The 15,007-nt window shown below is 46.3% G+C and overlaps 1 non-coding gene and 1 pseudogene across 1 annotated transcript; both read left to right on the top strand.

Moving 5' to 3' along the window:
- The first annotated feature begins 2,200 nt into the window (after positions 1 to 2,200).
- On the top strand, positions 2,201 to 2,379 carry LOC120938659 (annotated as a pseudogene).
- A 6,357-nt stretch (positions 2,380 to 8,736) lies between these two features.
- On the top strand, positions 8,737 to 8,930 carry LOC120938580. Its single transcript, XR_005749146.1, has one exon. It is a non-coding gene; the product is annotated as a U2 spliceosomal RNA (small nuclear RNA).
- Positions 8,931 to 15,007: the final 6,077 nt, after the last annotated feature.

Here is a 15,007-nt window from a genome sequence, read left to right on the forward strand (position 1 = left end):
TGTCAAGATAAAAGACAAAGGTGGAAGAAATATGATTGATATAAAGCGATTCATCAAAACCAAATATCTGGCGTACTGTATAAATGTCATTCTTCATGGAAGGGATTTTACATATAACATGATGAATTATTGCGTTGGCTTTATGTTCAAGAGATATGAGCTTGTAAGACTTTCATTACGGAACCCATATTGTTTTGATCCACCAAAGTTTTATTTAATTTTAGAAAAGACGATTAAAGAATACCACTTACAAAAACTACCAGAAGAAACTTTGATGAGTCATAAAAAAATAATTAAGGAAATCAAAAAGAAGGACAATATAATAAGAATCGAGAACTTCTCGGAACAGAAAAGCAGACAAATCTGGAAGAACATCACAATAAGAGGTTTGACTAATACCCAATGCGATCTTGCATGGCAGATTGTGGCTCAGTGCCTGACTACAAGGGACTTTCAACATCAACGTGGCCTGATTGCCTCTGCTGCTTGTCCAAGAGCAGAGTGCAAAAGAACGGAAACAACTAAACACATTTTTTGGGGGTGCAGTTTTGCCCAAGAAGTGTGGAAGAAAACCAGTATAATCCTAAAATGGATTGGGAGATTCGATACCTTTGATGAAAATACAGTCTTGTATGGAGTATTGATTGGTTCGAATGAAAACTTTGACAAAATATGGCTAATTATTAATTGCCTTAAAGAAGCATTATGGAAGATGAGGAATATTTTGGTAATTAACAGAGAAAAATTGGAAGTTAAAAACTGCATTGAGTATGCAGTCAGTTTGATATACACCTACTATTTAAAAGACCTAAAAAAGTTGGGAAAAGAAGATGCTGGGAAAAAATGGAGCTTCAAATTATTACAGAAAGCGTTAATAGAATGTATATATAAAAAAAAAAAAAAAATTAATATATATATATATATATATATAGAAATGATGATATATACAGTTTATATAAATATATAATTTGGCCTATATTTACCATAAATGATGTTTAAGGATCAGTAATCGAACTGGTTACTTGGATGACAATGATAAAGGAATCTGGTTATTTCCGAATACTGATATGGTAAAAAAAAAAAAAAAAAAAAAAATCTGTTATCAGTTGCCAATAGGTGGTGCTAAGCCGACTGTCCCCGGTACCCTGTGGCAGGGGGAAAGGGATGGCAGTCGGCGGACGCTAAGCCTGTTGGCGTGGAGGTGGAAGCCTTCTGATCGGGACAGAGAGGCATGAGGTCGAAGCCAAGAGGCCGGGTCCCTGGCCGTTGGCCTGGATTTGGTGGTATCTGCCCCAGTCAGTTGTTCTGGAGGGAACCCTTGCTTCTCCTTTAACCGGGAAGGAGCGGGTAGTACTTCCAGAATGTGATTAGGTGGGAGAGATAGGGGTTGTGGGTAGAGCCTGCTTAGGTGGGTTCTCCCCGACCTCTTCTCCCACCTTCCTGGCTGGGAAGGGTGCTGCCGGTCCGGACCGGGGGCTAGGGACCGTTGAAAAGCCCGTGGAGATTGTGCCCCTGGAGTGGCAGTCCAGGGGTGCCATACATTGCACGAGTGTTTGAGGGGCACTCATCGTGTGGCACCTTCAGGTCACTGATCTCCACAACACACTTTTCACACCTGCCGCTTTGGCCGTGCCTTTTGGCTAGGACCAGTGGAATATTTGTTTCCTGCCCGGAGGGCCGGCCAATGTATTTCACATTGGTCACTTTCCTCACTCTCCCATCTTCCTTTTCCCCACTTTCTTTTATTATTTTTCCCCGTGTTCTGTTTTGTTTGTCACTCTTTTTGTTTGGTGCTTGCACTTTATGTGTGGCGAGTAGGGTGCTGGTCCTCAAGCCGGTCTCTGAAAGTCTTGGGAGTTGGTGGACTCGGCCTTCTGGTTAGGTTCACCGGCTCTCATGGGGTCTCCCTTCGGGGGAGCCTCACCGAGGAGGGTTCTGTTTCTGCAGTCCCTCCGAGGATGTTGGGTCCTTGAGGCTTCGGCTGCTTGGACCAAGATGGGTCCATATGGCTTCGGCTGTATGGACCACAGTAACTCTTTTCCCTGTCAGGAGCCTAACGCCCCGGGGGATCAGAGACGGGTGGTTTTCGGAGGACCACTGACGTATGCACCCGTCGCAGTTTTTTGTGATGTCATTCTTTATGTGTGTGCACATTTTTCCCTGCACCGAGTGGAGTTTTTGGGTTGTGTTTTGCACGCCACAGGCTTTTCAACAGAACAAAAAAAAAAATCTGTTCTTATCAGTTTAATATCTGATACGTCCCCTATCTGGGGACCATATATTAAATGGATTTTTAGAACAGGGAGATGGAAGAAGAGCTTGCTCTGTCCACTCCACGCATCGACCTGGTATTGCTGTTTTCCTGTAGAAGCGGTCAGTAAATGCAGAGTGACAGGTGGCGGTGCCCTCTGTAAGGACTTTATAACATCTTCTTCCTAATGTTGCCTGAAGCACATAGCAGTACCTCCAGGACCGGTGCACCCCTCTCTTACGCAGTGTAAAAAAATAGATTTAACTGGAACATCATCCAACTTGTTTGTCTTGTGTCTTCTTGTTGCTGCTGACAATGTTTCTTGCTTAAACTCGGTTCCGTGCTCTAACTGGCATTTAACCCTTGTGTCTTTGTCTTCATTGCTTCTTGTCACTTTCTTACCAAATTCCACTACTTTATGAAGTTACCTATACAGCAACACCTAGATTTAGTCAGGGCATCCAATTTTCGACAAGTCAGCTAGTGTTCTACTCCTCGCTCTCTCTTTCCTAAGGCCCAAAATGAAGCCTTCGATAAGCAGTGACCACTCTGCTGACAAAAAAGGGGGCTGAATTTGCTCCATTGCTGTGTGCCTTGCTGCATGCAGCAGCTAGCTAGAAAAGTCAGCTGTGGCAAGGGTTTTTTATTTTTATCCGGAGGATGCCTTAGTCTTTGACTCCCTCTAGTGGCCCTCGATTTTCTTCCACGTTATGTTAACTAAGTCCACGTTATGCTAACTAGGAGGCCGGCCCATGCAAATGATTTTCCTTGTTGAACGTGCACGAGGAGCAACGAGAAGCACCTGAATGTGTGCAATTCTTATTTTGGGATGACTGAAGGTCATGACTGGGCTCCAGCAGTGTTGGGCAGGTGTCAGAAAAGGGTGGATTGTCCAGTAGACAGGGGGTCAGGCCTGTAGACCAGCGACACCCGTCTGGCTGAGGATTCATACCTCCGGACAGCCTAGACTGGGGGGAAGGGCGCTTGCCGGGGACAGGCAAACTGGCAACTCTCAGCGAGCCCTCCGGTGGGGCCAGAAAGCCGCTCGCTCGGAACAGATAATAATTGGGTTATCGCTTCTCGGCCTTTTGGCTAAGATCTAGTGTAGTTCTGCTGCATTCGGTGATTAGCCAAGAGGTGCCCGGGGTACCCGACGGTCGGCCTTGGGGGAATCGTTCCTCTTCGGAGGGGCCCCCCCTTGCTGCTATTGGCCTTAGGCTTAGTCCCCGGGCAACGGGAAGCGATCGCCTACTTACTTCCCTTTGTGGGATGTGGAGTAGTCCCTAGGTGAACATGGTGTTTACACCTGACGCACCAAATACAGTTTGGCTGTCTGTTGTTGAGGAGAGGAGGGATGACGTTGGGTTGCACCATATTCAGAAGCGCGTAATCGAGGAACTGTTGGGAATGACTCGTGAGAGTATTTTTTGCGTACAGTGCTTTCCTTCCACTGGTGTTTATGATGTCACCTTTTGGGAGAAAGCTGACTTGCAAACATGTTGGTTACGGCAGGCGGAGAAGCAGGGCGACCCATTATTGGACAGCATAACCTTTCATTGCCAGGAGAGCAAGTTGCAGATACCGGTCATTGTCCACATGTACAACCCTTTTGTGAGGAACGAAGAGATTGTGGCCTTTTTGGCCATGTACTGCGATTCCGTTTCTGCTGGACAGAAACAGGCCAATATTTTTAGGACGTTCAATGGTAAACGTAAGTTTTGGGTCCAGCAGAAACGGGATCCAGATGGAATTGGAGGAGTAAGGCACCCACCCCAAACTTTTTCAATTGGGTCCAACCGTGGGTATCTTTGGTACCCAGGGCAGCCTACATTTTTCCGGCTTTGTTACTCTTTTGGGCACACTAGGGAGGAGTGTGAAACTGGTGAAGTGTGCCGGAACTGTTTCAAGCCTGGCCATAAGACCGCGGGCTGTGGGGAGGGCAAGAAGTGCCATATTTGTGGTAGCCGGGAGCATCTTGCCCGGAACTGCCCGAAGATGGCCCAGGGGAGTCAGCCAAGCCAGCAGTCGGGCCCACAGGAGAAAGATGCTGGAGGTGCTGAGTTGCTGGAGAGTGGGGGAGGCAGAGCCTCCTATGCTGACGCGGTGAAGGGCAGTAACACCATTGCCCCTCCCCCTGTGTTTGATCCAGCCCGTACTGAGGATCTTCCTCGCGAGCCTCTTGATGCTGCCGTGGGGGACGCGCACTACGGCGGAGCTGAGTGCGCGCCCAAGGCCCTGGCAGCGGAGGGTGAGCAGGAAAGGGAGGTAGTGGGAGCTGAGGGGGAGGGGGCAGGCCCAAGTACTAAAGAACTTGTACAAGAAGAGATGGATCTCAGCCGTGACACCCTAAAACGCAAGAAAGACCAGTCTGCTTTGTCTCCCTCACAGATTATCGATGACTCCAGTGATGTGGGCTCTCCGAAGGAGGACGTGGCAGCTGACTCCAACTCGGGCCAGTCCTATATCAGTGTGGACAAAGTGGAACACCTGCAGGATGTGACCGGCTACCGCAGACCAAGCACGGCCAAAAAGAAGGTTGAGGTAAAAAAAGCGGGGGGTGCTATTGGGAAGACGCGGAGTTCTAAGGTGGGCAAGAGGAGGTGACGGTCAATTTTCTTTTTTGTGTTGGACCGATGTACCATCTAAAACCCACTTTAGATGAAATTAAGGATCTCTTCACTCAATGTTCGTAGTATTAAATCTGCGTACAGGAGGGCAGCTATTTTCCAGCTTTTTGCTGCCCTGCCCTGTGATATTTTATGCCTACAGGAGTGCAACTTGAGTGAGGAGCCCCGGGCTGCTGGTTGGACCCAGGGACCCAGGGACCTGCAGTATGGTCCTTGAATAATAGAAAGAGTGGCGGGGTGTGTGTGCTCTTCAAAAATAATAACTTTAAGGTTCGAAGGGTTGTACATGTGGACCAGGGCCGGTGTCTGCTGGTTTTTTTTTGAGTTTTTTTGTGTGTATGGTGCCGCCGCTAAGAGTGAAAGACTAGCCCTTTTTGAGAAATTGAAATTATTTTTGGGGGGAGGGAACCTACTTTTTTGGTTGGGGATTTTAATTGTATTATTAGGGATGGGGATAGAGTGAGTAGTGGTGGGGTTGGGGGTGGTGGTAGCACAATAGATAAGTCGGGGAAGGAGCTTGGGTATATTGTTAAAATGTTTAATTTGGTGGATGCTGGGTGTGATGGGGGGCCAACCTTTTTTAGTGCTTCTGGGAAGGTATCCTCACGGATTGATTTTTGTTTTGTATCCAGGAACGTGAAGAAAGAAAATTTTTAAATTGAGAAGATGCCTTTCACGGATCATGGTAGGATTGATTGTGGAGTAAGTATATGTGCTGAAGGTTTGTATGGGAAGGGGGTGTGGAAGTTGAATGTGGATGTGTTGGAGGACGTGAAAGTAAGAGAAGAGTATGGTAGTTTCTTTTTGAGGTTGAAAGGTAGAAAGAATGATTTTAGGAGCATGGTTGAGTGGTGGGAGTGGGTGAAAGTTAGGACAAAAGAGTTTTTTGTGCGAAAGGGGTGTGAGAGAGCGCGGAATGAAAGATTTATGTATGAAATGTGGCAAAAGAGGTTTGATTATTTGGAGGAAATGAGGGAGTTGGGTGAGGATGTGTCTGTGGAGATTGGGGAGGCGAGAGAGAAGTTGAATGAGTTTTTGGAGGCGAAAGGGAGAAAGATTGTGTTTCAAGCGAAAATGGAGGTGAAAGAGAAGGATGAAAGGTGTACTACATTTTTCTTTAAGAAGGTGTTTGGAGGGAGGATGGAAATGAAGGATGTGGTGGATGAGAGTGGTGCGGTAGTGGTTGGAAATAAGGGTATAAGTGAGATGGTGAGAAGTTTCTATTCTGAATTATATACGGCTGGTAAGATTGATGTGAGTGCGGAGAAAGAGGTTTTGGGTGAGGTTGAGGCGTGTTTGAGTATGGAGGATAGAGAGTTGTTGATGGCGGATGTAACGAAAGAGGAAGTGGAGAAATGTATGAGGAGTTTAAAAAAAGGGAAACCACCAGGTGGCGATGGGCTGCCGGTGGATTTTTGTGTTTTTTGGGAAGTGATTGGGGGGTGTGTTTTTGATGTATGTAAGGAGGTGTTGGCGAGTGGAAGTTTGTCTGAGTCTATGCGTGAGAGTGTTATTGTTTTGTTGCACAAAAAGGGAGATAGGAGTGATCTAAAAAATTGGAGGCCTATTTCACTTTTGAATGTAGATTACAGGATGATTGCGAAAGTTATGGCTGATAGAATGAGGGAGGTGATTGGGAAGATGGTGGGTGAAGAGCAAGTGTGTGCAGTGCCTGGAAGAAAGATTGCTGAGAGCTTGGTGAGTTTGAGGGATGCTTTGTGGTGGTGTAAGAGTAGGAGTCAGGGGGTAGCTGTGTTAGCAGTTGATTTTGAGAAAGCGTATGATCGGGTGGTGCATGATTTTATGTTTAAGATATTGACTAGGATGGGTGTGCCGGAGAGGATGATTGGGAGGATTAGGAGTATGTATAAGGGTATGGTTAGTAGAGTGCTGGTGAATGGATGGTTAACAGGGGAGGTGCAGATTAAGGCGGGTGTGAGGCAGGGGTGTCCGTTGTCCCCTGTGTTGTTTGTTTGTGTGATTGACCCTGTGTTGCGTATATTGAAAAAGGATAAAATTGTGAGGGGTGTGGAAGTGCCTGGTGGGGGTGGTAAGTGTCTGAGTGTGATTGGGTATATGGACGACGTTACTGTATTATGTAGGAGTGTGGCAGGTCTGAGAAGGGTAAAATTGTTAGTGGATGTGTTTTGTATGGCTGGGTTTTAGGGTGAATATGGAGAAGAGCGAGTGTAAGGTGTGTGGAGCGATGTGGCATCTTGTGGATGGAAAGAGTGTGTGGGTGGTTTGAGGGTGCTTGGTTTAAAGTTTGGCTGTGATTTGTATGGTTGGGAAGATGTGAGAGGGAAGCTGGAGAGGAAGATCCAGTTTTGGTCTTTAAGATCTATGTCCTTGGAGGGTAAAGCCCTAGTCGTTAAGTCTGTTTTTTTGCCAATATTAATGTTTTTAATTTATGTTTTCCCAGCGCCAGATAGGGTGTTTATAAAAATTATCAAATTATGTTTTACGTTTTTTTGGTCGTCCAAAATGGAGAAACTTAAAAGAGATAAAGTTGTGAAAGGTAAGTTGAATGGTGGGAAGGGTTTGGTGTGCATTGCGAGGTTTCTGGTTGTGAGGTATATAAGTATGTGTGTGAAGCTTGGTAAGTCTGAGAGTTTGGCTGGGTGTTTTTTGAGGTATGTGGGAGGTGGTGTGTTGAAGAGATATAAGTTGGTGGAGTGTGATTTGAGGAAGCCTGTGTGTTTTAACCCACCGTGGTTTTACGTGAGGATTGAGAGAGGTATTAGGAGGTATGGTTTGGAGAGTGTAAGTAAGGAAGCTTGGTGTGAATGTAAGAAAGTATTGAAGATGATGGACGGAAGGAAGGATTTGGAAATAATAGGTGGTTTGAGTGAGGCTAAGAGGGAAAGAGTGTGGCGGAATGTGTGTGTCAGTGATCTGACCAATAGGCAGAAGGATGTGGCTTGGATGATTGTGCATGGGTGTTTGCCGACAAGGGTGTTTCAGCGGAGAAGGAGGTTGGTAGACAGTGAGGTGTGTCCGAGGGAAGGGTGTATTGGGTATGAGGATGTGGTTCATTTATTGTGGAGATGTGTGTTTGCAAAAAAAGTGTGGAGGAAAATGGGTGGTTTAATTAAAGGCTTGACTGGAGTGGAAGATTTAACGTATGAGATGGTTGTGTATGGATTGTGTGATTTAGGGGATGAAAAAATGAGGTTGTTTTGGTTGTTGGTTAACTGTGTGAAAAAGTGTTTGTGGGATGTTAGGAACATTTTAGTTTTTCGGAGTGAAGTGGAGTGTGCCGCCATGGTCCGTGAAAGGCTATACTTCTATGGACTTTGTGACGTTAAGCAGCTTGGGTTGCCTAGAGCACAGGAAATTTGGTGCTTTGGGCAATGGAAATATTGGGTGTAAGTTGTGTTCAGGGTTATGTTTTTTGATGTTGTTTTTTGATGAATCTAACTTTTTCATTTTTTGTCTTTCAGGGTGAGTGCAGGCGGTGGTGAAGGGAAAGTGTGGAACAAGTGTTGAGGAGTGTTTTTTGTTTGTGTAGGGATAGGGTTGAGGGATAGAATATTGTAGAGGTAGTTTTTTATTTTTGTACTATTTTTAAAGGGTGGAAGGGGTTTGCTGTAAAATATTTTCTTGTTTTTGCCATTTTTATTGTTGGATATTTTGATGATGTATGCTTTGTTTGTTGTTTACCTTTGGGGTTTTGTGGGAGGGTTTTGTGGGAGGAATGTGGGTGTTATATGTAAATATTGTCAAACTTTTTGTATTATATTGTATTTTGTATTGTGAAATGATTGTTAAAGTTTTTGTATTTCTTGTTTTTATTTTGTACAGTATGTACAATATGTTGTTGTACATATTTTTCGTTTCTGTCAATGTTTACTTTGTATTTTATTTATGAAATTTTAAATAAAAGAATTAAAAAAAAATCTGTTCTTATCAGTTTAATATCTGATACGTCCCCTATCTGGGGACCATATATTAAATGGATTTTTAGAACAGGGAGATGGAAGAAGAGCTTGCTCTGTCCACTCCACGCATCGACCTGGTATTGCAGTACCTCCAGGACCGGTGCACCCCTCTCTTACGCAGTGTAAAAAAATAGATTTAACTGGAACATCATCCAACTTCTTTGTCTTGTGTGTTCTTGTTGCTTGCTGCTGACAATGTTTCTTGCTTAAACTCGGTTCCGTGCTATAATAAACTGGCATTTAACCCTTGTGTCTGTCTTCATTGCTTCTTGTCACTTTTTTGCCAAATGCCACTACTTTATCAAGTGACCTATACAGCAACACCTAGATTTAGTCAGGGCATCCAATTTTCGACAAGTCAGCTAGTGTCCTACTCCTCGCTCTCTCTTTCCTAAGGCCCAAAATTAAGCCTTCGATAAGCAGTGACTACTCTGCTGACAAACAAGGGGGCTGAATTTGCTCCATTGCTGTGTGCCTTGCTGCATGCAGCAGCTAGCTAGAAAAGTCTGCTGTGGCAAGGGTTTTTTATTTTTATCCGGAGGATCCCTTAGTCTTTGACTCCCTCTAGTGGCCCTCGATTTTCTTCCACGTTATATTAACTAAGTCCACGTTATGCTAACTAGGAGGCCGGCCCATGCAAATGATTTTCCTTGTTGAACGTGCAACGAGGAGCAACGAGAAGCACCTGAATGTGTGCAATTCTTATTTTGGGATGACTGAGGGTCATGACTGGGCTCCAGCAGTGTTGGGCAGGTGTCAGAAAAGGGTGGATTGTCCAGTAGACAGGGGATCAGGCCTGTAGACCAGCGACACCCGTCTGGCTGCGGATTCACACCTCCGGACAGCCTAGACTGGGGGGAAGGGCGATTGCCGGGTACAGGCAAACGGGCAACTCTCAGCGAGCCCTCCGGTGGGGCCAGAAAGCCGCTCGGAACAGAGAATAATTGGGTTATCGCTTCTCGGCCTTTTGGCTAAGATCCAGTGTAGTTCTGCTGCATTCGGTGATTAGCCAAGAGGTGCCGGGGTACCCGACGGTCGGCCTTGGGGGGATCGTTCCTCTTCGGAAGGGCCCCCCTTGCTGCTATTGGCCTTAGGCTTAGTCCCCGGGCAACGGGAAGTGATCGCCTTTCCTAAGGCGTAGGTGGAGAGGGCGGTCGGTGAAGCCGTGGGGGTTCCCCTTGTGGGTCCCCCACCGGTGAGTAGGCGGATCCCTTGACCATCTGAAGATGGCGAATCGTGGCCTGAAGGATTCGCTGCGTTTTCTGGTCATGCCAGGTTTTCACGGAGAAGTGTAGCTGAAGACGGTTTTTGTTGACATTCTGACGGTGAGAGATGTATTGTGTCTGCAAGACTTTCCAAAGCAAGAGATTTATGACGTCACCTTTTCATCCACAGCGATGTGCTGGAATGTGTTCGAGGAAGCGGAGAAGATGAAAGGCGAAGGAGTGCTGAAGTTGGTGCAGGTAATTCCACTGTTTATGGAAGAGGACAAAATGATTGTGGTACATATGTACAATCCTTTTGCTGATCCTGTTTTGGTGATAGCTTTTTTGGAGAACTACTGCGAAAATTTGAGAGGGGGGGAACCTGTTTTGAACAGGTACAAAATCTGGACAGGTTAATACCGTTTTTTTGGAAGATTTAAGCTGGACCCAACTTGTATAGGGGGAGTGAGGCGGCCGCCTCCTGTCTTTACAATTGGGGTTCTTGTTCTATCAGGGCCAGCCAAAATATTGCCGTAAATGTCTGATGTATGGCCATACCAGTGATGAGTGTGAGGAGGCGGAACGTTGCAGGCTGTGTCAGCAAGTGGGGCATAAAGCTAAAGATTGCAAGGCCGGGAAAGTTTGTGATATCTGCAAGCGTGCTGGACACCTGGCCAAACAATGCCCGGAATATGAGAAGGAGCGTAAAAGGTATCAGAGTACCAGATTGGGAGGAGAGGCGAAAGAGCAGAGGGGCAGACAAGAAGGGGGGGCTGAGCAGAAGGCTCCCAAAGGGGGGCATGCCGGCGAAACCTCGAGGTCTGCACCCAATGACGTTCCACCCGGTGACGCGGCTGGGGCGAGTGGCGGAGTGAGTGGGTCTCACGCGGACGCGACAGCGGATGATGCCGGCCACGGCTCTGCAACCCCTCAGATGGCAGAGAGTGATGTAGGGGACCACGCGGGTGGTCCGGATGTGGGTGCCAAACCCCCCTGTGAAGATGAGATGGAGGTAGGTGGTTCGGCTGAACAACCCCCGGATTTGCCGGAAGGGGTAGAGATCGTGATCGAGGGAGTGGAACGGGTCGACAGCCTCGCATCTAGTCCCTGTGAAGCATCGGTCCTGATTGGGGACATTTCATCCAGTGAAGAGGAGGAGGAAATGGAAGATGAGGATGAAGATGATGACGACGATGAGAGTGAGAAAAGTCTGGAATGCGGCCAGCGAATGGACTTCACCCCTGGAGCGGAGACCCAGGTGTCGGGAAAACGGAAGGGGGGGGATAGCGGGGAGGAAGGTTCCCTGTTTATTGCCTCTCCTGGGGCCTCTGAGGAGGGGGTCGCCAGTTCACCTGGACCGAGGAGGAGCCGGAGAGTAAGACAGGAGAAGGCTGGTCAGCAGAAAGGACAATTTTAATGATGATGATGGCGGTTCTTTCCTTTTTGATAATGGCTCTTATTGTAGCCACCTTGAACGTGAGAAGCCTGAAGTCTGGGGTTAGGAAAGCCCTGGTTATGGACTATTTGCAGTCTGTGAAGGCAGATATTATCTGTATACAGGAGTGTGGGGTGGAGGACCTTCATGGTGTCTCTAAATGGGAGAAGGGTGTTGCGATATGGACACCCTGTTGTGAGACTAGATCTGAAGGTGTTAGGGTATTAGTCAAAAATGACAATATCAAAGTGTTATCACATGAGGAGGTGGTGCCTGGAAGGTGTTTATCCGTGATGTTGGAATTTGAGAACAACAAACTAAGATTACTGAACTGTTATGCTCCAGCCGATAAGAGAGGGCGGAGGGATTTCCTGAAACTGTTGAAATTACAATTGCCGGGAAGAGTTACTACTATTGTTGCGGGTGACTTTAACTGTGTTAGAAAGATGAGTGACAGGCACGGTATCAGTGAGGGAGGAGGTGTGGATGTGACCTCTCGGTTATTGAATGAATTAATCACGGATATAAGATTGAAGGATGTGGCTGTGGAGGTGGAACAAGTAGCACACACTTATTTCTCTGATAAAGGCACTGTGTCATCACGCATAGATTTTATTTTTGTATCGGAATTTGTGGAGGTGGAGGGGTACGAGGTAGCCCCAGTTCTTTTCTCAGATCATAAAATTTTGTTTTGTAAGATAAAACTGGGAGCTGGAGTAAGGTTTGGGAAAGGACTATGGAAGTTAAATGTGGCTGTATTGGATGATGATGATGTGTGTGAAAGGGTTGGTACTTACCTGGAAGAGCTGGTAAAACAGAAAAGAGACTTTGTAAATATCCTTGGGTGGTGGGATTGGGCCAAAAGTCGCCTTGCCAAGTTTTTGCAGAAGGTGTGTAGCATGAAAGCTAAAGAGGAGAAGGAAAAATAACTAATGCTAATTAGAAAGCTGCACTTTTTGTATAAATGCAAAATAATAGGGGTGGAGGTGGAGGAGGACTTGAAGGAGGTGAGAGAGCAACGGGATAAAATATTGAAAGAGAAAGGCAAAAAAAACATTTTTAACGCAAAGATAAAAGAGCTGGAGGAAGGGGAGCGTTGCACCAGATTCTTCTTTAAGAAAGCCTTTTCTGGGAAGAAAGTGATGACCACTGTATTGGCAGGGGAGGAGGAGGTTAAGGGTGGAAGGTTGGTGGAGGAGGTTTTTTCTTTTTATAAGAACCTCTACGATGTCCAGGAAGGTGTGATGGAGGAAGAACAATCGGAGTACTGTAGTGTGGTGGAAAGATGCCTGGAGAAGGAAGAAGCAGAAGGACTCCTGGATACGGTGACAGAGTTGGAAGTGAAAAGTGTGTTGGAAAAAATGCAGAGGAACAAGACTCCAGGGAGGGACGGATTTCCCGTGGAACTCTATACTAAGCTCTGGCCAGCTTTGAAGGAGCACTTGACTGAAGTGGTCCAGTACTGTGTGGATACAGGGGAGGTGTCCCCAACAATGAAGGAGGGGGCAATCACCCTGATTTTTAAGAAGGGTGACCGACGGGAGATTAAAAATTGGCGTCCTATCACTCTACTAAATGTGGATTACAAGTTGGTTGCCAAGTTATTGGCAACCAGGATGAGTTTGGTGGTAGCTAGGCTGGTGGGTGAGGGTCAGGTATGTGCTGTCCCTGGGCGGAGAATATCAGACCTGTTAATTTTGGTACAGGATTTAATTACCTATGCCCAGTTGAACAATACGCCCTTGGCCCTAATGGGGATGGACTTAGAAAAGGCCTATGATAGAGTGGCACACTCTTTTCTTTTTAAAGTGCTCGAGAAGATGGGAATTCCACCTCCCTTCCTGAAAACTTTGAGAGGGATATATACTGGTATTAGAAGCCAGGTAGTAGTTAATGGGAACTTGACCAATTTCTTCCCAGTGCTGGCTGGAGTAAGACAGGGGTGCCCATTGTCACCCATCCTTTTCATTTGTGCTATGGAGCCGCTTCTGCGGCATGCACAGAGGGATAAGGGGATGAGAGGTGTCTTTCTGCCCGGGAGTGGGGGGGGGAAGAACGCCAAGGCAGTGTGCTATATGGACGACATAACTTTCTTTTGCTCGTAGGAGGCTGATGCCCGAAGAGCGGAGCTTCAACTGAGTTTGTTTAGCAGCATGTCCGGCCTGAGGGTAAACTGGCAGAAGAGCCAAATTTGCTGCTTAAGTGGATCTGGAACTATTAAAGACGTTAAAGTTAAGGTAGTCGATGAGATGGTGATTCTTGGGACACTGTTCAAAAGGGACTTGTTGAGTCAAGCAAATGCTGAAAAGGCATTAGAGAAAATCCGGAAAAAAATCGATTTTTGGAAACTGAGGCGGCTGACGTTGACTGGGAAGGTATCGGTGACCAAATTGGTAATCTTACCGTTGCTCCTTTATTTTAGTTTAGTTTTTCCCCCCAATGCAAGGTGGATGAAGAAAATTGTAAGAGTTCTTTTTATATTTTTTTGGGCCAGTAAAATGGAGCGGGTGGAACTGAGGTCAGTTATGAAGAGTCCTGAAAGGGGGGGCTGTGGCTTTCCGGATATTGCGGTCTTTTTGAATGCCCACTATTGGCTGGTGCATTTTAAGGCCTTTAGTGGGGGGGTAAAACTGCCACTTTGATGCGGTACCTGGCTGGATGGGCCCTGATGAAGTGGGGATGGTGCACTAAAGATCTGACAAAACCTGTGGCCTTGGTGACTCCGTTTTTCTATTTAAAGTTGATGACCTTTTTTGGAGCCAACAGATTGGTAGAGTTAGGAGAGGGCGCAATGGACAAAAAGACGCTGTTCAGATGGATTAGAGGGGAGGAGGTGCGAGACAATATCTGTGGTCTTGGGTCCAGGATGGTAGAAATTTGCTGGAAGAACTTTTCAATAGAAGGAGTGTCCAATAGGCAAAAGGAGGTGTCCTGGTTGGCATTTCATGGAGCCCTGCTGACTAAGGCCTTTTTAAAAGGGAGGGACCTGGCTAGAGAGGAGAGCTTCCCGAGAGACGGATGTAATAATATGGAAACAGCCGAGCACGCCTTGTTCGGCTGTACTTTTGTACAAAAGGTTCAAGAAAACTTGGTCCTCTTTGTTGAGGAGGTGATAGGAGTGAAAGACTCAAATAAATTGATTTGGTTCTTTGGGTTGGTGGAAGGGTCAGCAGTAATACAGAGGAAAATTTGGATCCTGGCAGCTATTTTTAAAGAGGTGATGTGGGATTCTAGGTGTTGGGAGGCCAGAAGGAAGTGTGTGTTGTCAGAAGGTGATTGTGTGAACATGATTCTGGCCAAATTGTATGTGGTGATGTTGGTAGATAGGAGGTGGATGGGGATGGATGAAGCGAATGAGTATTGGAATTGGGGGAGGTGGAAGAGGGGTGGAGGGTGGGGGTAGGGGATTGTATATTGTATTTTATTTTGTATATTATGATCTTTTAAACTGTTTTTCTTGGAAAAAGTAAAGTACTGATATAAGCTAAGTACCTGGAAATAACTTGGGCGGAGGGTTCTTGATGAGGCAGATTTGCTGAAGAATGGAC

Source organism: Rana temporaria, chromosome 4, assembly GCF_905171775.1.
Source record: "Rana temporaria chromosome 4, aRanTem1.1, whole genome shotgun sequence".
Classification (NCBI taxonomy): domain Eukaryota; kingdom Metazoa; phylum Chordata; class Amphibia; order Anura; family Ranidae; genus Rana; species Rana temporaria.